The sequence below is a fragment of the Branchiostoma lanceolatum genome, chromosome 19, assembly GCF_035083965.1.
Source record: "Branchiostoma lanceolatum isolate klBraLanc5 chromosome 19, klBraLanc5.hap2, whole genome shotgun sequence".
In the NCBI taxonomy this organism is placed as follows: Eukaryota; Metazoa; Chordata; class Leptocardii; order Amphioxiformes; family Branchiostomatidae; genus Branchiostoma; species Branchiostoma lanceolatum.
The window spans coordinates 13019682-13044006 of NC_089740.1; the positions used below are offsets into that span (position 1 = coordinate 13019682).

Genomic DNA, 24325 nt, shown 5'->3' on the forward strand with positions numbered 1-24325 from the left:
TTCAGTACAAACCTGGTGAGTTACGCCTTGATGCGGTTCACCGGGTATGCAATACAAACAGACCCTGTTAAGCCCCTGTCACACACAGCCAGCAATGGAATCCGAACCCTCTCCAGACCATGGTTGGGAGTTAGTCGTGAGCAAGGTCATCTATGGTTGGGAGTTGGTCGGCAAGGTTATCATTCACTCTAATGAAATAAACAAAGTACTTTGTGCACCTCTTTTCATTGAAATTATATCTATCGAAGCAACTTTTAATGGCACATCAAACCTAACTGTTTCAGCAAACTCCTACCGACAGGTAGCTTACTGATCATAAGTCCGACTCTGTCAACTTTGTCTCCAGCTAACGATTTTAATCCATGTCTAGCCGAAAAATAAAGCGTCTTGTGCGTTAGGTTGACTTTAATCAATTTTATTCCTCCTACTTAAGCTTTGAACAGATGATATCTGTCGACCAGATAACGGCAGACTAAGAGGGTCCTGCCAATACTTCGCAGCGGCGATCATACTAGATTAGCCCTGGATGTAGTCAACTCCGCAGCCGTATGTTAGAGGTTACCGAATGTGACACTAGTTTCAGCCTCAGGCGCACGGCTCCATCGAATCTGTCAGTGAAGATGACAAATTTGACGTTGATTTTCTCTTGTACAGATGGATGATATGACAGTTTTTCCGATGGTCATCCGCCTGGACATATCAAACGGACATCGCAGCGGAGATCTACCGTTAACAGTTTAATCGTAATGAGTTGTTAACTGACAACTACCGATAAAGGCAGAGGCTCTACGTTCCCTACGATGGACGGAAAGGCCCAGAGGTTAAGATTAACGTCAATAAAGGCTATCGCGAAATCTCTACAGCATTGGATTTCTTGCACCGTAGTCGATCAAACTTGTTAGAATATACATGTCGGGGTAAAAATTGCGATCTGGCAGAATCGCCGATCCTACCGGTAGAGATCCCGTAATTCCTTAAAAGTCAGAACTTTGCAACTTCGTTGGATGTCACTATAGATCAATGTATTGAGTGGAAATTTAGGATTCATTAAATGGGAGACTTTTATGGAATGTATTCATCTCTTTTGCAGTTCTACATGTCCATTGATTATATGATTTCCGTGCCATGGTTTGTATCTCTACCTTTATCTTGTCTTAGAAACTAATAACCGTAATGATATCTTAAAGAAATGTTTTAACCAAGCAGAAAGTGTGAAAGGTGACATTTTACTTATCAGCTAGGTGCTTGACCGAACGTTCTCAGGAAATGATAATGTTATCAAGCACATTCTTACCAGTAGGCCACTTAGACAGCTACGATAGAAATCACCTTGTTACTGTTCCAGTATGCGAACCTGTGGGGTATTGAGTTATCGCACACTGCTTTGTGATAAGGCCTTTAGACCAGCCCAAACACTGCCTCTTTACTGAGGCTACTGTTAGGTACGTCGTCAGGGCATTGTTGGAGTAGTTGTGGATGTGTGGTACAGAATCCAGTTGTATTGTGGAGGAAACATGTTGTCATAGATCTACTGTCGCATGGAAGTGGCTACTGACAGGATGATCCTGTCAGCAGTAGCAATAATTGCACTGCTGACAGGATCGTCCTGTCAGCAGTGCAATTTTTTCTACTGCTGACAGGATGATCCTGTCAACAGTGCATATTTTTCTACTGCTGACAGGATGATCTTGCCAATAGCCTTAGGCTTATCGCATACGTCGTATCTTTACGACAGTAAATGCAGGGACATTCTTGAAACTGTCGTGGATTTGTTGTACAAAATTCAGATGTCGCGTGATCGAAAAATGTTGTAGATCCGCTGTCACATACGTCGTAGGTTTATGACGGCAAATTTAGGGCAATCTTGGGACAGCCGTGGATGCACTATATGAACTTCAATTGTCTTGTAACGGAAAACGTTGTTGTGGATCCTTGTCAAGTAGGTCCATTCACAGTCTGGTTGAAAAAAAGTACAACCAAAATTCATCCTTCTAACTTGAGCGACAGAAAAGTACAGTAACTAAAAGATTAACGCTTGTTTTTCGGATTCATACATTCCCGACAAGGTCTCCGGCAAGAACATGTCTTCCCAGTCAGAGCCAATGGCGAAAACCAGTTGAGCCTGGATACAAAAATAGAAAATAAAGGTCCGTATCTGTAGAAAAAAGTTGGGTCTGAACACAAAAAAAGGTTCGTATCTGTCTTTGGTGCTTTTCTACTAAGTTTGGTAGCTCCACTCGGAGCCGCTGATGTGATGGTTAGATGTCCCATGATAAACAAGTTTCACTTTGCCCTTGATGTGCACGAGTGGAGAAGAACTGGCGAAACGTCCTCACTCCACAAATCTTCTACAAAATCCATTGCCGACAATGACCTCTCGCTGGCACCTTTTTAATGTCAGTGGACACCATTTGGACCCCCTAATGTCTACCCAAGGCCAAAGGTCAGAACCTCTCATATAAAAGAAAAATCTCCGTGTGAGAAGCATTAGAAGGTTCCGCCCTTCTCGTTTTCCCGCCGCCTGGTGAGTGGGAATTAGGACGCCGGCGACATTTTCGGACGACCCGAGTGTCTAGAAATAACACCTCTGTCCACCACAGCGGATCCATCACGCGCGTGGAAATGTCGGGTTCAGCCGGCTCGGAGTGTTTACATGACGTTCATGGCTGGGCATGATTGACGTCTTGCCTCCTCGTGTGATACCCACAACATATCATGTCCCTTTTTCCATATTTCTGCTAACCTCTTGAGTCGCCGCAATGCGTTTTCCTCGCGTGGCCATTAATAAACCGGACGTAATGAGCAGTTTGAACTTGGATTTGTAACTTATTTTCTTTAAAGAAAAAGTCACGCCTAAAAGTACGGTTACCGTTATGCATGCATATCGATGATTTTGACATTCAAATACTTTTATGAAATTGATACAAAACACTTAAACGGAGGGCATAAAGATGATTTCCACGCGCTTTACCAGGATATCCCCGATATAGCACAACGACTATGCATGCGTTTTCCTCATGAAATATCTATAAAGTAGTTACTATGGATTTTAACGTTCTTAATGCGATAAATACAATCGTAATTTGAAATGACGGGCGTATTATCACCAATATTTGTGTGACGAGTCGACGTCTCGACGTTTTACAACAGGACGTCATAACTCACAATCGCTACATAAACCTTGGACGGCTTTCTCTAATTGGGCGTACAGATATGGGCAGACTGTATATAAAGTTCACCAGCCATGTTATGATCTGCTCCCTCCAGGCAAAATTCAATTTGGGGGATAAGTTAGCACACTCCCCGGGCATGTCACGACAAGGACGTTTTACGACCCCGAAAGATCACGACACCGTAAAACGTACTGACACCTGCGCACTCCGCTTTATCACACAGATTATTTTTAAATTGAGGGAAACGTTTATGTCCAGATGTATTCAATCAAGTGGGTTTTCTCTTAACTTAAAGCAAACGAGTATCCTCAATAAAAGGTTTTACGCCCGCGACACACAAAAAGCAAATTTTAAGAGTTAAGAATTATCCATATGAAGTGGTATTGCATAACCTGAATCGTTTATCAGGATCTCTTTATTGGGAGATAAATAAGGTTGCACTATATGCACAACGATAAAGATAGGACGAGATACTGGGTTTGAAAGGATCGTAAATTATAGGCAACGTTTTGTGTGAAACAAATTGAAGTTATGGTCAGTCGTGCGCACCATGTGTTACAGCCACTGTGATCTGTCATAGTCGGGTCGGTGCCACGGGGCATATCTCATCTAACGGTGTCCAGATGGCACAGTAACCTCTATAGGTATGGACTCTACTTGGTAAACGCGAAGCACCCCCCCCCCCCACACACACACACATACATACATACACACACACACACACACGCACACACACACACACACACACACATACACACACAGACACAAACACCCCCCCCCCTCTTTCAATGTAGATTTCTGTGGTCTAAATGCTATCGCAATAGTCATTACCTACATGAAAACGGTGTGATTGTTTGTTTGTTTGTTTGTTTGTTTGTTTGGCTTTGTGTTATGTGAATATTGCAGAGTGGCACCATGTAAGTTGAAAGTGGTGTAATAGGATACCTGTTACTTTTTCAGGTGTTTGACGTTCCGTACTGAGACTTTAGACCTTAGATAATGTTTTCTCGGTTGGTAAACAATATTCTTATAGAGTTTTCAGCTTAGTTGACGCTACTTTAATCTCCCTCGTTGTTTTTGATCTCATTTTCCCGTCCTTTAGCACTGTTGTTCAGAGTGTAGTATTGGGCCTTCCCTCACTTAGTTTCAGTTTTACCTTCCAGTTCGTAGCGATCATTGTTGTTCTGAGGCTGTCCATCCTCCATTCGTTCTGCACCTCTTCACTAGATACATTTACAACCATTTTCATTTTTAATAGGTTTATATCATGTCATTAGCATTGGTCCTTAAAATTCTTCATTATCTATCAAATCTGAAGATAGACTATAGCATAGAGATAAACTATAGACAGGGCCAAATGTCCACCAAATCATAGTCAAACCTGGTCCCAACAACCACTCAAAGACAGAGGGAAAATGATAGGTGGCTGGAGGGAGCTGCTACTAGACAAAAGAGTCGGAGCTGTTTAAGTTTGGACAGAACTGTTTCAATGTGGCTTGTGCTGGAGGTGGTTGGCTGCGCCAGGTAGTTTGCTGGCTAGGTTTGAACATAGAAAACAAAAACTAATAGTCTCGTTATTTTGAAGTCACCACGTCAAAACTTTCCGCTCTGATTACGTTTTATGACGTAAAGTTCACCAGTTAATTACCGACGGGCTGGAACAATTTGTCATTGTGTACGAGAGCATCAATCTCCGGACGTCATGGCTCCCATTCTATAAATGGCTCCCCGTTCTGCTCTGATTCTTCGTTTGTAGTTTTTCTACAATTGTGAGACCTGGATTTATCGTCGGGGGCAAATTATACGACAGCAATCCTAGACTTTCAGATTAATCCAATTTTCTTGGTAGGGAAGCTGATATTCAAATGGCTGGACAGTTATGCTGTTCTGCCTGTGAGTGATCTCATTGGTTGAGCTTAGGCAGCCGGACAATTTAAACTATGATCAATCGGCCTTTTCTTTTGGTGCTATGTAGATGCTAAGCTGATACATATGTCAGGTACCTTTTTAATTTAGGGACATACAAAAAGTAGTAGTGGCCAAGAAATATATATTAGCGCTCGGGCAAGAACTTGCAAATAAAACATCATTATTATATCTAATTATCATTAATCATATCTAGTCGATCTCGATAGAACAATTCTAGCTTCTAGAGTGTATTCGCTCCTTCTATATCAGTGAAGAGGTCATGTGCTGGCTACCATATTGGTGTCCCTGATTTGCATTTCAGTGGACCTTACCTCAAGGGCAAACAGCATCTTCGTGTTTTATCGGCCATTCGTGATGTATTCTTCTGCTCTTCATTTTTTGTGGGCTATATACACTAAATAAAGGTTATTTCAGAGGCTCAAAAGATCTCTAGTTGTTCGAAAACGCTTCAGTTATGATTCACTGAAACGCTGCGTCCGCCGCCATGTTGGCGTCCATAAGATGACACCTGAAAACGCTCCGTAGGTCATTATTACTATTGTGATTTAGATAGAATTGAGGACGAAAGTCATTTTGTTGTGGAATGTACATTAAACAACGATGAGAGAAATATCCTTTATAATTATATACAAGATAAGTTCCCTAGTTTTTAATATATAAACAGCACTGAAAAATTCCTATTTATTATGAAACTGAACAAACCATGCATTACGAGCTCCATATCCACATACATCTACAATTGTCTTAAGAAGCGAGAAGAAGTCGAACCTGTAAACAGTAGACAAGTATAGACTAGTCCTATTAGACGTAGTATGATATCACATTCTTTACGTTATATTATCACCACTGTATGCATTCCTTTGCTTATCACCATGACCTGTACTTAGCTTGTTTAAGCATTAATGTACAATAAAGGTCTTTCATTCTTCTTCATTCTTCATTACTCAACTACTCATTGCCTATTAGCGTTTTGCGTATGTCGTGATCTCCGATACTTAAAAATTCCCTCAGACACTTCATGTTCTAGAAAAGAAGTATAGGACTTTTGTTTAGTCTAAGTGCCAGGCTTGACTTAAGTGGTAGGTTGCATAACACTTTGCTAATTGCCACCATTATGGAGATGTATAAAATTCTTTCTACGTGTTTTCTCTCAATTGCCGTACTAATAAGCATGCTGGCGTGCAACACTTGAGAACTGCATATTACAGACGCGTGCCTCCATTAAGCTACAAGAATTTTCGTGTCGAGAGTACTGTCTGCACATGAATGTTAAAAGCAGCGTAAGGACGTACAAAAGTGCGTCGCTGGTGGAATATTTCATGAGTAAGGGTTTCATAAGTGCTTTTGGCATCAGAAAATGTCAATCATTGCAGCAGCTTCCTTTCGTCGGATGCCCACTTTCTGCAATCTTATGCTGTAACAGTCTTTGGGGCAAAAGTGAAGGTCTCATTTGGGGGAGTTTTTTTATTCACTCAATATGTTTCAAATATTTTCGAACTCGACCTTTCATTAAAACTGAAATGTGGCATTGAAAATAGGAGAGAGGCAGAGAGACAGACAGAGAAAACGCGGCATTCGGAGAGACAGAGAGAGACGGAGATACACACACACACAGACACACACACAGACACACACACACACACACACACACAGACACACACACACACAGACACACACACAGACACACACACACACACAGACACACACAGACACACAGGCAGAGACAGTCAGAGAGGCGGGAGTGAGGCCGGATAGCGAGAAACACAGAGAGGCAGTCAGAGGTAAAGAGAGACGGAGAGGTAAAGAGACATAGAGAGGCAGACAGAGAGAGAGGGGCAGGCAGATAGGGGAGAGACAGAACGACAGAGTGAGACAAGGAAAGGGAGGGATGGGGACTGATTGCTATCATTTAGATAGCGAATGTCAACCTTTTACAGTTCATCGTCAAGTGTTTACAGAATCTACAAGGACATACATGAATCTAGCAGAAGGAAAACACTACTAATATAATAAACACTGTAATTGCTGCATATGTGCGACAAGAGGGGGGGGGCAATAGATACGTGGCTGACCGAACAATGACACTATCACGTGACACGTTGACAAGTGGTCATTACTCAAATCGGGACAGTTTCACCAAACGCTTCCTCATTCAAACGACTTTCCCCGACACACGGGTCGCCCACAAGGTGACTTTGCCATATATGGGGGTAAACTGACAGGGCCATTTTTTTTCGAACCGTGTAACCTACGTTAGCCACGCCCCCATGAAGCCTTGATTGACAGGTGTGTTATGTACCTCCGACAAAGAAGAATCCAGCCAGTGTTTACTACTGACCCCTGCTCCTTACAATTACCGTTACATTTGTTGAGAAAGGGCATTGAAAGGACAAAAGATAGAGTACACGCCTGTTTGTGGTATCTTTAACACAAGAGAAGCGTCAAAATGATAAATATGTCTCATTCGATTATGTTTCATATATAATGCTCAGCTAAGAACTTAAAGGACGTAAAGCCGATGACTCCGCGCATGTGTGTGTGTTGGGGGGGGGGGGGTCTTCAGGCATTAGCTTCGGACATCTAAACCTTTGCACGCAAGTACGACTGTTTGGGGTTGCGTTCATCCTTTCGGGTGGGAACGTAAAGCCGCGGCCCCTTGCGCGAGGGACCTTCATCCGTTTAACCTCTGCACGTTAAACAATACCAAAACACTAATCAAGAAAATACGGTGTAACCCGGTGAGCTTGCCTGAAAACCCGTACTACATGTAGCTATCGAAAAAGCGATTGGCAGCGTCCCAAACATCACAGTTCGAAATCAACCTGTATTGCCTTCAAGTTTCTTTTGCTTGGATATGACAAATGTCTTGAAAAGAAGCACACATAACATCAGTCTTAAAGACGCATGGAGACCGTCTTGTGTCTTGTCCCGATGACCTTTTAACCCCAGTCTGTCAGCAGCCGGGTTCGCAGCCGCCATTAACAGTAAGCAGATCACGAAACAAGCCAAGGTTGCGCGGATGAAGTGGAATAAACTATCTCCACATTACACTATTTCACTGGCTTTGGTCGTAATCCCCTCCACTAATGGATGCGCGATGGACCCAGGATGAGCGCAGGAAAATGTTAGCCGTGAGGAAGTGTCGTCGCGGTGGCGTAGTGGCAGGGTGTTTGGACCCAGAACCCAGAGGTACCGGGTTCGAATCCGGGGTTCCCTGATTTGTCCCGTTGACGTTGTGCCCTTGGGAAAGGCACTTTACACGACTTTCCTCACTACACTGAGTACCTAGCTTTGGTTAGGGACGTCCCTCGGATAGGACGTTAAATGGAGGTCCCGTGTTTGAGGAGAGCCACACCTCAAGCACGTTAAAGAACCCAACACACTTATCGAAAAGAGTAGGGGTCCTTCCCGGTGTGTGTGGATCATCTAAATCTGTCTGGATATGCAGCTTGTACTCTTCAGTACAAACCTGGTGTGTTACGCCTTGAGGCGGTTTACCGGGTATGCAATACAAACAAACAAAACAAACTCTGCACTCTACAGGCACAGCCGCCCTGGTTGTTGGCGTGAGTTGCAATGACTGGCGTTAGGGGACGGCAAGTTTACGACAGTTCGTCGTTACGACGTCAATTGCATCCACTTTGCTTCACTCCGCCGACTTCAGTCTGTCGGTGTAGGTGATACCCCCGTTCCACTGAGCCCCCATTCCACTAGACGGCGATCGCGCTACGCTCTCGTTGCGACCTAAATCGGGTCTATCTAATCCTTGATTTCATGATTTGAATATCATGCAAAATGTAAAAGTATGGCTGGAAAGAAAACAAAACACAACACACAAAGCGTACAAAGATTCGTTTTTTATCTATGAAATTCGTTGAGCGCTCTGTTAAATTTGAGGTTGTGGGGTCGTGTGGCGTAACGGCAGGGTGTTCGGCCCAGAACCAAGAGGTCCCGAGTTCGAATCCCCCTGACGCCACCGATGTTGTGCACTTTACACGACTTTCCTCACTTCTCCCAGGTGTATACAAAATGGGTATGTTGTTATCTGTACGTGGCACTGTTAATATAAGTTATAAAACTTGAGTGCAGTGCCACGTCGTCCTTGTCTGTCAAAAACCGAAGTAAAAAAAAAATTGAGGTCGCAGGAAGCGCGCGGCGAGAGCGCCGTCCTAGTGGAATGGGGGTATAAGCGACCGAATACAGACTACATTTGTATCTGTTTGACCCTTAATTTCATAGTTGGAATATGGTGCACGATATAAAAGTACGATTTAAAAGTCACCAAAACATGCAAACGTACAACTGTTCGTTCTTTATCCATGACATTCGACGAGCGATCCGTCAGATGTTCGGACACTCGGTGGTCGCAGCCTCTCGTGTAAAGGGGGCGTCAAGAACTTGGAGTGCGTGCTAGCACGACGTCATTGGCTTTGCCATAATAAGCGCCTACGTTTTGTCTCATTCTGAACGACCGTCCGAAGTCAGATAGGAATATACAAGTACCTCTCATCCCCGGGTACCCCGTGGGGGTTTGAAATCCTCTAATCTAACGGTCATCAGTCAACGACTTACATCTCTCATACCTGTCTCCGATATGTCAGACATTAAAGGGCTTCGCATGCGTTCATCGTCGTCGGTACGTGAACTGGTACAGAATCATTTTATGGGTTCTCCTTGGAATGAAGTAAACCTTTGGGATATAGTTTCAGAAGAGTCTCGTCAAGCTTGGGGCTGGGATATAGAAGCAACAGTTCACGTCTGTAGGCAGCTAGCGTGACTAAGAGTGCTGGAGTAAGGTATGGACTAAGTGAGGTGTGATTTACTTGATCCATTGCACACAATTCCTCCAGGATTTAGGATTTGATAATGGACGAAGCTGGCAGATTCATGCGACAACACTGCAAAACCAAGGTCGTCAGAACGTTTTTTCTTGTTTTACATGACGTCATGGTGAAATGAACCGACGCCGATTTTTTGGAAGAGGCGCCAACAAGTTTGTTAATGGGACCTGTGTGACCCTTTTAGGTCGGACTGTATGTATCATGGGCGTGTGTGGCTGGCGCTTTTGGGGATTAAGGAGGCGAAATGTCTACATGTAGTAATTTTCACATATTTCATAATCAGATTGAACCTTTTGAGATTTTAAACAAATGCATTGTGCAGGCACAAAAACAGCGTTCGTAGTGTTAGTCTATTCTTACTTTTTTTTCATTTTTAAGAAAGCTGCACCACAGCTTAATTCTTTGTTGATATATGCGTGTTAGAAAACATGGGGGTTGTTCTCCCTCTATTGACCTTCACTATAGCATGCGGCTGCTTGAAGTTCAGATTCAAGCAGCTCTCCAATCAAGCTTTGTGCACCGCAAACTTGTAGCGTAATTATGCAAATGAATATCCTGTTTAGTAATTTTATGCTCTTTTTCATCTGTCAACCCGTTTGTATCCATTAACATTGTCAAGTGCAATACCATCAAGTATCCTTCAAATGCGCTCTACAAATGCTGCCCTTTCACTTACACTTTGTGTTTATCATCTCTCAGATAGTGCCCATCTTCCATTTTCAAAATCCATTAATATCATAAATTGTCACTCTAGCTAATCCCTCGGTCTTAACCCTCACCCCTCTTCCAACGACATATCATAATTCCAAAGTCTCCTGGTGCTTTCTGTACACGAACATTTTTAGTATTCCCCCATTTGTCTTAGTGACTGGACAAATCCGTATTCCCCGCGGCACTCACTCCGCCGCTGTATGATTTCCCAAGTTCGGCCGCTGGAGAGTTTGCTGGATCAGCCTAAGTGCAACAGTGGTCATAATAGCGGTTCATAAAAGTGGCTACCTCCTATTCTACTTCGTAAAAAAGAGTCTGGGACGGTTAACGACTCACCAAAGTGAAGATAGAGATCGGAAACATTCGGTTTATATTTTCATCGGGAAGCTGGGACGACTGTCTTCTCGTTTGCCCGAGCTGGGAGAACCTGTAACGAGGTAGTTGTCTTGATTTCTTTGACCTTCGTCCGTGTCTTTCACGTTGAAGTCGAACAAATCCGTCCAATTTTCTTTTAACGATGTAAAACGTTTGCGTTTGCTTCATCAACAGGGCTGTAGTTGAGCATGTCTGTTTCCTTTTACCGAAAACAAATTATACAAGAAATGCCGCGGAAAGTGTGATTGTCCACAGAAAATCAGCTAACGGTTATATATAAATGTAGATCTCGTTTTATGTACCGTATGATCAATTTCAAGATACTTGGTGATGTTTTGTCTTATGTCTGCCCTGTACTAGTCGTGGGACTTTCATATTCCACAGCCCCGCCTAGAACGGTTGGTTCATAGTTGTCTGCTTTCTGTTACCAAAGACAAATTTTACAAAACAGCAACAGACAACGTAATTGTGAGCGGTTTCATGAAAAAACCTCTGCATGTAGACAATTTTTGGTACGCTAATCTAGAAGAAGATACCTTGCGCTGTTTATCTCGTATTTGTCCTACACTGCTGTCAGTAAAGGTTGTGTCTTGCACTTTGTCGCCTTTTAGAATACCAGTAACTATTTCGCGGGCTGCCATCGGTTAATGAGAGTTCGCGAGAGACGATTTCCCTCAGATCAAACGACGTTTTCTGCCCCTATTCCAGTTCCCCCCATTACCCTCACAGTTGGGGGCGTGTGGCGTCTGTAATGGAGTCTAATGCGGCCCGCGACTCTCGCCATAATCACCAAACCGTACTTTGATCACGCCATATTGACGTGACAACTCGGCGCAAACGAGCTCGTCTCACGAACACAGCTCATTAGCAAAAACACCTTGTAGTAAGTACGTCAGATCAGAGATAAGAGTCATATTTTTTTCATGTTAGGTCTTTACACAAATGTAACGTTGCGTTCTTAATAGATGGCATACTCTATGCCGTCTACTACATCTATCCGGTTTCTTGAGTACGTTTTGCACTGTGCATCTTGTTACCTGTATGCTTAACCTTCATCGATGGCATAATCTATGCTTTGGTCATGAAGTCCTAGTAAACATCACTATGATAATATTATCCACTGTACGTGTACGTTTTAAATCTTGCTATTTTCTTTCGCTTTGAGGACAGTAAATACTAGTGAAAAGGTGAGAATTTGGCCCAAGTCATTTGATATGAGGTTTTCTAACTGTAGTAAACGCGATTATCATGAACTAGCATTAGAATATAGCAAAATATCTGTTACATGATTATGTGCATATAGAGTGGTAGCACTTAGACCAGGTGCCGTTTTGGGTCCCACTAGCCGTCTGCGTTTCAAAAACAGTTCCATTGGCTACGTCATCAGTTTTCTTTCAATTCGGACGGTTTTGTCCATCTTTGACTCCACATGTACAGTAACTGCCCTTCCACGCCCACTGTGTCCAAACACATCTCTTTCTATGAAAATCACGATCAATTTAGATCAAGCTCGCAGCTACTGTTTTTATTGGCGCCACCCAAAAATAAAGGAACCTTAGTGCGGGTTGTTTTTGTGCTCTTTCTTGTTAAAGCTAGACGTGTTCAACATTGTCGCAAATGGGCCAAAATATGGGCCTAAAATATGATGTTGATTTTTGCAGTCCACAATACTTTCAGTTTTGGCTCCAAACTCCAACATCGAAAACCATTAAGATTACCTCTGGTTAAAGCAGATCTTTGTCTCGACAGTTGCTGCTCTCTCCCGCCCATTTTGCCCGGGTATAAACCACATGATTACGCTCTGACCAGCGGTCTTTACCAGACGATTATATGGTCTCCTGCGCAGAGCCATTACTCGCTACAATCATCACGACTCTGACGGTGCAACGGCCTGACTAACTCCTGTGATCACCAAACCATGTCTTAAGTTAAATACAACCAACGTAGAGTTGTACGTTTGGAGACGCTCGGCTGCGCATTGTTCGAACTTTGCGTCAATGTCACAGCAAGTCGTATCGTTGACTATGGATGAGTCCAATATTTTATAGAGGTAAAAACGCATTTTTTTCAAATGTTTGGTATTCTGTTGCTCAATGTCTCTGCTTGTATTCTGCTCTTACATGTAGTTCAGAAAACTCTAATTATTTCATCCCCCCAAGCTTGTTGTTACTTTATGTATACTCAAGTACACATTATGTTAAAAATGTTATATATTTTTTTAAATCTTCGTTTCTATTTCACCAGCAATCTAGCATCACGTTGCTGGCATTATGTTATCATCGCAGAAAGTTTCAAACTTGAATAAAGAATATATCGATTAGATCAATTTGATAGCAAATTACAGGCCAATGTCCTCTCTTTCCACGGAAAAAATCGTTTCCATGTAAATTGGGGTCGTCTTCCAACGGTGTACTTTTAACTAGGCTATCATTTGTGAATTAACGTACCTTACGACCTTCCTCCCTTCCTTGTTTGAGATCGTTCTTGTAAGCGTTGGAGGGTGACAGAGAAACATATAACGTGCGTGCGGGGAGGTGGTTAGAACCCGTTGTTTACACCTCTCCTTGGTACTGAAAGTGTTACTGCTGGGTTGTTCTGCCGCCAACTCTACAAATTTCATATTCACTCCATTTAGACATCAAGACGTCTTGTTACATGAGCAAAATATATTGATATCACAAATGTAACGTCATTCACGTCATGTATGGACTTCAAAATATATTCGTTTATGTGCGATTATGTTGGATAGTAAAATGAATTTCCGTATAGCTTTATATTTTCTGTCACATTGTTTTGCCGATATCGTTCTACACTGTCTTCTCTGTCAAGATATCCATCTAATAGCGCGGTCCACAATTCATGGGTGCATCTCTAAATCATTAGACTTTGAAATAAGAAAGAAGTAATATTTACGGATAGAGATTGCTATCTTATCTTAACACGAACCTATAACAAGATCTCATGATGTCTACGAGCTTCCAACCGTCAAGCCTTTTCTTGAAGCTCGTCTCAAACGTTCCTAAGCCTTGTTACTCGACTATTATATGCTGTCTGTGTTCGGTGGTGCGTTCATATGTACATCTACTCAGCTAGCTGTTCTTAAATCCGCCTTTCAAGCTCCCCAGTTCCCAGGTAGCTTCACACAAAGAAGGATCTGAGTGGAGTCGAGTTGTGACGCTAACGCGGTTAGAAAGAGTTCCGCGCGAGCGTTTGATCGTGACAAATAAGCCCGCTAATTTGGCCTCAATGAAAGGCAATTTTCTGCCACTTTGCACCTGCAGTGTATGGATTTCACCTCTAATCGCCCTTGTAGAGGCGCCCACAATAGGAAAGTCAATTCCAGAGATGAATCGTCGCTAAATACAGTCAACCTCAACACACAGCGGGAGACGCAGTCTTCTGGAAGATGAGGCCAAACTTTTGGTGATGCAGAATCTGTCAGATTTTTTTTCTTTCCCGTTAATGGAGCTAGCTAGGAGCCCAGAAAACATGGGGTTTCGATTCAAATGATTGTGCCAGCCCCTCGGTAAAACGTACCGACTAAACATACACATTACGTAAGCCAATTACAATGGTTAGCCAAATTACTACCGGAGAAATTTGAAATCCATGTAATTCCCCATGTTTGGGCTGCATTGTACGCAATCATTTATTTTCTAAACACAACATTTGGTTGATGTAAAATATTTCAATGGTTGCTATTGCCCTATTCACCAAATTCACATTTAGATACATCTGAATCACCTTAAACACACTTAAAGCTTTCGCAATCTACGAACATATACTTTTTCGGGAATTGTGCTTTCCTGTTGATTAATAAACAAGATAACATGGTTGGTTGGTATACATTATTCGTAGGATTTTAATGCTCTGTAAGGTAAAAGAATATTTACCTGAATATGCCATTGCTTCGTAATGTCACAGTTTTAATGAGTGAACCCCAAAATTATCTACAGAATTAGGCATATAGACTAATGGACTGGCATCACTTGAAACCATCCTAAGTGTAAATAATTTCAGTCATGTACTCTTCTTCGAGTCGGTGCGCTTGAGTGACGCCATCGCCACGCACCAATCATACTAATTTTGACATACCAGGCTTCTGGGGGTTGTTGAGATACAAGTTTCTAGACCTAGAGGTGTCTGATCGTGATGATTATAGATCTATAGTCATTGGTAGCTCGTCTCACTAGACAAACAAACAAGCAAACAAACAGACATGATTGAGTGATTAAGACAAGGTCGTTTCAGTTTCCAACAAAATGTAGTCTAATGCAATTCCTATGCATGTTTTCAGTTACCCGTTCCAGTATCTTTTTCAAAAGACAAAACAAAATATTCAATGATGTTGAAAAAAATCCAAATCTCGTATATATTGAAAGGTCATAAACGCTCGTATATAGCAGAAATCATCAAATCTATTCACCATTTCTGCATTTCAAAAACCCTACGGAAGAGGTCTCTCTTAAAGTTTAGTAGTGAATTTGATAGCAAACTGAAGTTTCTCTATCGGACAGACACTGGCAAACAAACACAACGAGTCTGTACAGACTTTTCTGTCCGAAAGATCATGCCTTCATCGATCTGAGTACTACCTACTGTTAATTCTTCATTTCATAACGTATTGTCTGAGACTATTACTCAAAACTGTGTATGCGACTATTTAGTTTCTTTTCGAAAACCGGTTAACCGCCTTTAGGAATAACACATCAGTTTTTTTCAGTTAATACAGTTCGGAATGGTAGGGTTGATCTACTCAAGCCTGAATGGTTCCCAATTCTTTTCGATGAGTGTAGTGGGATTATTAACGTGCTCATGGTATGACTCTCCAACGCGGGACCTCCAGCTTTACGTCCCATTAAAAATGACTCCTCAGCTGAAGCTAGGTACTCTCATGTTCACCCGAATTGAGTGAGAAAATAGGTGTCAATTGTCAAGGGCTTGTCCCAAGGGCATAGCATTATGGCCCACCAGGGATTCGAACACAGAACCTTTAGATTCTACGTCATCAACCACAGTACAGGGCCACCTTGCCACATATTGAAGCCTGTGCGTGACTACCATGCTCTGGAAGGCTGTATTTTTTTTTTCATTTAAAAAGAGAAATGGCACAGCATTGGGGCCTTACAGGGATTCGAACCCAGACCCTTTAGATTCTACGTCAACAACCACAGGGAACTACCTTGCCATCTATTAAAGCCTGTGCGTGACTACCATGCTCTGTAAGGCTGTATTTTTCATTTAAAAAGAGAAATGGCACAGCATTGGGGCCTTACAGGGATCCGAACCCAGACCCTTTAGATTCTACGCCAATAACTCCATGGGACCACCATGTGGTCTATTCTATTCTATTGAAGCCTGGACGTGAGTACCATGCTCTGTGAGCCTGTAGTTTTGATTTGAAAGGAGAAATGGCACGGCACTGGGGCCTTACAGAGATTCGAACCCAGAACATTTAGATTCTACGTCAACAACCACAGGGCTATTTTGCCACATATTGAGGCCTGAACGTGAGTATCATGCTCTGTAAGGCTGTATTTTCTATTTGAGAAAGGGAGAAAGTGCACAACATTGAGGCCTACCAGGGATTCGAACCCCAAACCTTTAGATTTTTTGTCAAATACCCCACGGGACCACCTTGCAATCTTAACTATTGAAGCCTGTACGTGAGTATCATGCTCTGTGAGGCTGAGTCTTTGATGTGCCACCCACAGATTCATACTCATCAGATGTAAGTAACGAGACGAGTTCTGACCCTCCTTTGATGTTCAAGCTGTAGGCAACAGCATTGTCTGTACGTCATGACCAAATATAGTCAAAACGTATGTTCGTCTTCATCGCAATGGATACAGACATTTGTTTGGAAGGACGAAGTTTGTCTGGACACCAATTTGGAGACACATATCTCCATAGTTATTATTTGCCATTTAAAACCTATAAACTAGTAGACCATGCAGCGTTTACCATCCAGTAACTTTCCAGAAAATTTATCTGATATAAAATACACTTTCGTTGTACCAAAAAATTGGCAAGATGACAAATATTGCCTTTAACTGATTTGCAGCAGAGGATAAAGTAAGACATTGTGATTTGGATGGTTTGAATGTAGCAGCCACAATGCCTTAGTTTCTCACTATTACAGTGATTCGTAAAATCCACTTGTAAGTTGTAACGGTCAGTGGATATAAAACTTTTCTATGCATTGCCTATTCGAAGTGCTGTCAAACTCGCCTATCAAACCTTCGGGGTGCCTGCAACCAGAACAAAAGTTCATTTCTCCGGGACTTATGTCATTTCGCGAATACCTGCCACACAGGATAACCAACTCCTCGCGGCTTCTCCCAAAGTCATACGTCGCCCTTATGATTCACCCTGCACTAACAAGAGAGTAGCCAGTCTGCTAAAGCATTCCCTCGGCGCTCTAATGGCATAACCTCCTACATCAATGACAACGACCTCCTCACCTTGTTGTCAATCATTTTTCTGAAAGACGTTCCTCCATACAGCTAACAGGCTGACACGGGGCTTCTTTCCGTGCATACCCAAACTTCATTACTGCCGACGTTTTTGTTTTTGAGGATGAAAACATCGATGGACTTTGAATTTTTGGCTGCGCTTTCCGCTAATTATTCCCCCTGATAATTGCAGGGCGAGCACAGAGTTGTGTGAAGCATTCAGGGCCGCTTGGAGTGGGGATCGAAGAAAACGTCCAATCAATGAAACAGCTGCTAACCAACGTGATTTGACTATGTCTCGTCGTGCATGCCTGAACAGCGGGAGAGAGGTCAAAGCTTCTAAAGTTTCTCAAAGTTTGTTTGCTTTTATTCAAAGAAACGTCAAATAATACAAAGAAATGGACGAAGACAAAGTGATGGCGGACTCAAGTTGTACACAAGTTGTATTCTCACCTCCACTTGTACATTGTAGAAAAAAGAATATTTGACAAGACAAAAAAACTTGTGAATGGTAAATGAACAAATACCTAGTTGGAACAAACGTCTGACCTCCCCTCCCAGAGAAAACAAAGTTGATTCCGTTTTCTTTGTTTTTATGGATTTCCGTTTAATGCAAATACTATTACATAATCGATAGACAAACAAAACAATAAGAAGAGTTTGTTTACAAAAGCTGTCATTACTACTCATGTATATTCAACCGTAGATCAGGCGATATCAGAATTATTCTGTGAGACTACGTCTAAAGCTTACGAACAAAATTCGCCGGAACAGATTTGAGAACTCATCCCTCAGATTTATCTATTTATTTATTCGGGTTCACAGATTAAAAACCTGTGAGGAGCCTGCATCAGAGCCGGCTCCTCAACAGATATACAATACAACTGACAATAAATATAGTAAAAGCTTAACATCTAAATAATACAATAATGAGACTAAATAGAACAGTAATAAAACTACAATACAAATTGAAATGAACAAGAGAAAAATAAGAGGTATGATATCAAGTTGCAAGGCAGTTGTTACATCTACAGATAGAGGACTCAGGTTGTGTTCACTGCGCATCATCTGTCATCGCACGGTCCGTACCCGTGTTCATATCCATCTGAACAGACAGCTAGTCAATTCAATCAGGGCAAAACAAATCGTTCACATCGCCGGGCTGCAGCACAGACCGTCCGGGTAACAGCAGCGGGGGAGAGCGCCCAGATGTGTCGGTGCGTTTAGTCACTATTTGGGAACCCATTCGTTTTCATCACTACTAGCCTGTGTGAGCGCGCGCTGCTTCGGGAGACACCAGTCGCGGCGTAATCGATATCAACAGGTTTGTGAGGTAACCAGTCCCTTGTACACGGCATTTGTCTTTTTCAACAACTGTGAGTCGATTGTGCGGTGTGCAAGCTACCAATGTAAGAATGTAAGGCAAGTAAGGCTAGACAACTATGAATCTGTGTATATGGTGACTTGTCCTTTTTGTTATATCATAACGCTACATGTTGATGAATCATTGGCAATGCGAGATCTTTCTGATATTTTTCTGTAAGTCTGTGAATCGTAGGTTGTAATGTTATTTTTGTTAGCGCAACAGAGTTAGATCCTTTGTACACTTTTGCACCGAAAAGTATAGCAGTAGTAGTAACATCTCTGACAGTTAATGATGGTTTACGATTCAGAACTGTGATATGTACAGAGAGGTGTTCCTGTGCTACAGTTTATCTTTAGAAGGATTGTGAATGTGAACAATGTTGGTCCGAGAGAGGTTCCAGTGAGTGTGCGTGATTGTGGGTCGTTCCATAAATGCTTCTAAGAGCCTTTTTTCACTTTTGGAACGTTTTGAAACTTTGGCAAATTTGCGTTGCAGGCACTTTTAGTGATCGACATCGGTTCCACCTACATAATTAACATGCGCCGTATAGTTGTTTTCTACGATGCGATTATATATGTCCATTCGTCTTCTTCGAAACGATCGGCAATTTTATGATATCTAGTCAGAGTCTCCGTTATGTAACAAAACGAATTTATGAGCAACAATTTTGAGACAAATATAACAATAATAGGTTTTCAAAGATGTAACAATATAGTTAAACCATGTTTCAATACACGATCTATATTTAGCAGCATGCAATGCAAAGTCCGTGTGCCTAAACAATTGCAAAACTGTTTGCAACGATGGACGTTATTTTCATTTTGAAATTCTTGAGAAATCATCCCTTGATCAGTTGCTGAGTAGGAGATGCTGTTCAAAGAATATTGAGTTCTGTTCGTATATCGTATATAATAATGGCCAAAATGTATCTTTTCCTGATTACCTTAACTACAAATTGGTCTCTATCTCCTAATTCTGCGCGCAACGGGTACAGATTTCATGCTGTTCGTTTAAATGGCTTCGTAGCTGACTGAATTCAAAAATGGACATTAATGACTTCGTTTGAAGTAAAAAATCTTTTTTTCTTAACAACGTTGCCATGCTGTTCTTTAAATAACCTTCCTCTGCGTCGATAATTGGAGAATGCATCAATAAACGTCGATGTTGTGAAGAAGGTCCTTTCCAGCGGCCTGCAACCAAATATGTACATGGAATAGAACATACGGATGCTTCAGTCCAACCGCGCTCCCATTAAAATGGGCGAATTTGCAACAAGTGCTTGGCGCGCTGTGTGCATAAGAGCCATTCTGTGAGGGCGATGTTACAGGCTGGTCATACAGAAGTGCCTCACAGCAGCTTTACATGGTTTTCGTTCCAATCTAATGGCTACATAAACATTACTTACAATACGTTGATGAATGTTATACATCCAGGTAATAAGATACTCTAAAAATAGTTACTCAAGCAACTGGATAAAATTTTGACTCAGTTTCAAACTTTTGTCCAGTAGCTTGAGTAACTATTTTTGGCATTACTTACAATATCCTTGTACATATACCATTGTTTACAATAGCATGACCACCCATTTTCTTTTTGCTTCAGCAGAGGTGACTTACTGATGACGTATAGTGTCATTTTTAAATAGCTTAGAGCAAGTAAAATATGAAAATTCATATTTGTATAAAAACTGCAGAAGTGGTGAACAGTATGAATACTCTTATTGGCAAACTTGTCATTCGTACATTAACAAGTTGGCAGTCTGCATATACGTTGATATGTGTTTTTAAAAAAAACACAAAAGAAAAATAAATACATTGTCCACAAATCTTATCATATTCCTCTTTAGAGAAAAAAAGACATCCAGAAAAAGTTAGTACTCTAATTCGAAGAAAAAATAATTAGTAGAAAGAATCTAATTGCTTCTTGCTTTTAATCTTACAACGTGCAGCAAAATGTTTGAAAAATCACCTACTTTCAGAATCCATGTTCTCTCTGGATACCGAAGGCTCCCGTTGGAAATAAAGCGTCTTCAGATGCTAATATCTGCGACCAGACAGAAAGGTTGATTTCTCAGGGCATCTATCAAAGCAATACAAGCCTATATACTTAGAATACTCTTCGCAATTTACCAACGTTCGTTATATGTATTGTCATTAATACACAGTGCATGTAGTTAATGATATAAGGGAGTACCTCTGGGGTTTGGTATTGTTGTTGTGGTGGATAATTCAAATGTTTTATTCAAGCAGAAAATGACAAACAATAACATGCCATTGGAATTAATTAAGGGCAAATTTGCATTCGATTCTCAATTTATTCCGGTTTAAGTCGTTTTTAATAAGAGTTGTAACGTTAGTAATATGTTACGTAGCTTTCAAAATTACTTTATGGTATCTTTCATGCTGCAAAGACAATGTATATACATAAATATTGACAAGCATATTTCTGGTAACTGGAAAACGGTCTTCTTGCCAATATTGCTCGAACTGTGTGATAAGATATTGACTGATATTTTGATATCAACGCTTATGTAGTATACGTATATATATCCACATATTCTCCAATACATTTAACTGCTTGAGTTCTCTTAAAATATTATACGAATTTTCATTAACATTCTCTTTCATCAACCGCAAAGATAAAAAGATTCTTTATCAAAACAAAATTCATATTTTCACATGCATGGAGTCATCTGCCAATGCGTGTATAGATTTATCGTGTAATATGTGTGACTACATCATTAACTCCGTACAAATATACACTATAAATGCTTTAATTCCCCCTTTATTATGGAGAATTAATACTTTGCACCTTACTAACGGCCTGCCACGTTTGTGGAAGAAATCTCTTTGTCTTGATTATACTTAAAACATTGATTGTAAACTAGTAAGTAAATGGCAAAGAAAGCTCTTAGTATACTATTTAGCACTAGGATTTCTGCTGGAGACAATATTTCCCTAGAGTTGGGTTTCTAATTAACCCATTACTGCGCAGTTAACAAAAACTTCAAAGTTTTCTCGCAACTAATTTACATGGCTCAAGAGTTGTGGGAAACAGCACTCTATTTCATATATTTTTTTAATTTTGTTTTTCAAGTGATTAATAACCGTTTTATGCCGTAGCATATTCATGATATTAATTTTTCCAGTGTAATTAGATGATAGATGTTACTGCATAAACAAGGTTCTCGATGCCGCCTTTAACCACAAATAATCGCCTCTTCCATCATACCCATACGCGAAGTATCACTGTCCTAATAGAATGATAAATGACATATCCGTATTCCTCTGGTAACTAAAAAGCACCCAGGGTAATTAACAGTGGATTTCAGACAGAAATGTACATTGATTGTTTTCATCGGGGAGGTTTGAGTCGGAGTTTCAATTAATTAGATTTGTGTGTTGACGAATCGCTATGGTTTACGTGGCTTGTTGCCGTACTGCATTTCAATGCTACAAATCTTAACTGCCAATATTGCTGCTACTTGGACTTCTTTCACCGTCACGTATTACTGAGAAAGATTCCGTGTTTTCAAATTCTGGTATACTGTTTTGTGGCATTTGTACTTTGTGATGTCTGCGTCTTCAAAATATGGCATCGGTCCTTTAGCTGTCGTACGTTTCTAATAGCAACACTACATCTTGACATCAACTTGACAAGATTCCGTTTTCTTGTGTGTGTTTTTTGTGGTGTTTGTAGTTTTTTGCAAAATACGTTTATAAATTTCGTCTGCTACTTCACAATGTCGCATTTGCCCTTTGCTCTTCATGTGTGTTTCTTAAAAACAGTTAGTGCAACGTCTTTAAAGTTCTTGTTTTTGGTATATTTCTTTATGGCGTTTGCACCCTTCATGAGTTTAAGAACAAGCTTGAAGCAACATCTCAAACATCTCCTTTCCTTTTTGATACTCATTTATTCTCTTACAGTTCGGAATATCCGATTCTGCCTGCCGATTCTTCTTTACTCGCCCACTTTGAGTGTTCGTCTTACTATCCTCCACCTTTGTAAACATTTGACCTTTTAAAGTGTTATATAACTTTCCTTCTTTTCAAGCGCTTGCTTAAGTGTCTCTTGAATATACATCTATCGCCACTAATGTATAAGACGTGAGCAGACGACCTTGTCCATTGTATCCAAACGTCTATACGTGACTTCTGAGCCTCTTTTTTGGTTAAGTGTTCTTCTAGAAGGTTCTGAAAGGTCATGTACACTTGAGTTTTCTGAGAATGTGCCTGTCACCTTTGCCCTTTTTCAGATCTCTTACAAAATAGCGTCCCTTCATATTCAGGAGGTATAGACGTCTATACGAAACTTCCGAAAGACTTCAGACCATCCTTTAATCTTCTTGATATCTCGCCGTCCATTGGCCTTGGAGACTCGAACACGGTTGTTTTCGAACTAACCTCGACATTCAACTGTACCCGAAAGTCGGCCAAGCTAACCTTGAACAAGCCTAAAACTTTTTGATGTCAGCATTTTGAACACTACCAATCTTTCTTTTTCTTTTTTTGTTACATGAACCCATTATTATCATAGATATTATTATTATAAACTCTATTTTTAACAACAAAAGCTTGCAAGACTCCTAACGTGCCGTGTTTTTCTAGTTTGATGGCAAGCATCTTGTCGGTTTTAGGGTGTCATGAAGAACGGATATGTGGTTTCTGACAGACCCGCTCCTGGACTTTCTGTGCTCGTCTGCATTGAAGTATGGCCAAAGATTTCAAGATTTCTGAGTGCCATGTATGTTATTTTCTCTTGTTTCATGGCAAGCATCTGGTCGGTTCTAGGGTGTGTTACCATATACAGTTGACGACTGTATATGTGGTTTATGATAGTCCCGCCCCTGGACTTTCTGTACTCGTCTGTATGCAAGCATGGTAAAAGCTTTCAAGATTTCTGAGTGCCCCTCTATGTTGTTTTCTCAGGTTTAATGGCAAGCATCTGGTCTGTTTTAGGGTGTGTTACCATGTACAATTGACGGCTGCACACGTGGTGTATGATAGACTCGCCCCTGGACTTTCTGTACTCGCCTGTATTCACGCATGGTAAAAGCTTCCAAGATATCTGAAATGCCATGTATGTTTCTTTCAACTTGCTCGCAAGCATCTTGTTGGTCTTAGGGTGTCTTAAGATGATTGACGGTTGTGTGTTTTATCATAAGTCCGCCCCTGAACTTTCTGTATTCGTATGTATTCAAGCATGGTGCAGCTTTCAAGATTTCCAAAGTGCCATGTTTGTTACCTCTTTTTTTCTAATTAAAAAATAACAGTGACAAAGACAAAATCGCGCTACACTCAAGTTATACAACTTGTTTTGCTAGCGCCACTTAAAAAAGATACAAACTTATACATATAAATATATGTATATACAAATCCAAACTGATAGGCAATATGCCTAACGTCCCCCACCCACATCTTAGTATTTATCAATTCAAAATAGTTGACTTCTATATCTTTTGCACGGGAATTCTCC

General features: G+C 41.1%; 1 protein-coding gene across 10 annotated transcripts in view; it reads left to right on the forward strand.

Moving 5' to 3' along the window:
* The window catches only part of LOC136426006 (CUGBP Elav-like family member 4), a 322997-nt gene that overhangs the window by 14526 nt on the left and 284146 nt on the right, over positions 1-24325 (forward strand). The window contains exon 1 of one of the 10 annotated variants that reach the window (XM_066414934.1): positions 10873-11091. The exons of the other annotated variants lie outside the window; for them this stretch is intronic. The gene's annotated coding sequence lies outside the window, so the exon portion shown is untranslated. Of the gene's footprint in view, positions 1-10872; positions 11092-24325 lie in introns of those variants that run through there. 10 annotated transcript variants of the gene reach the window in all.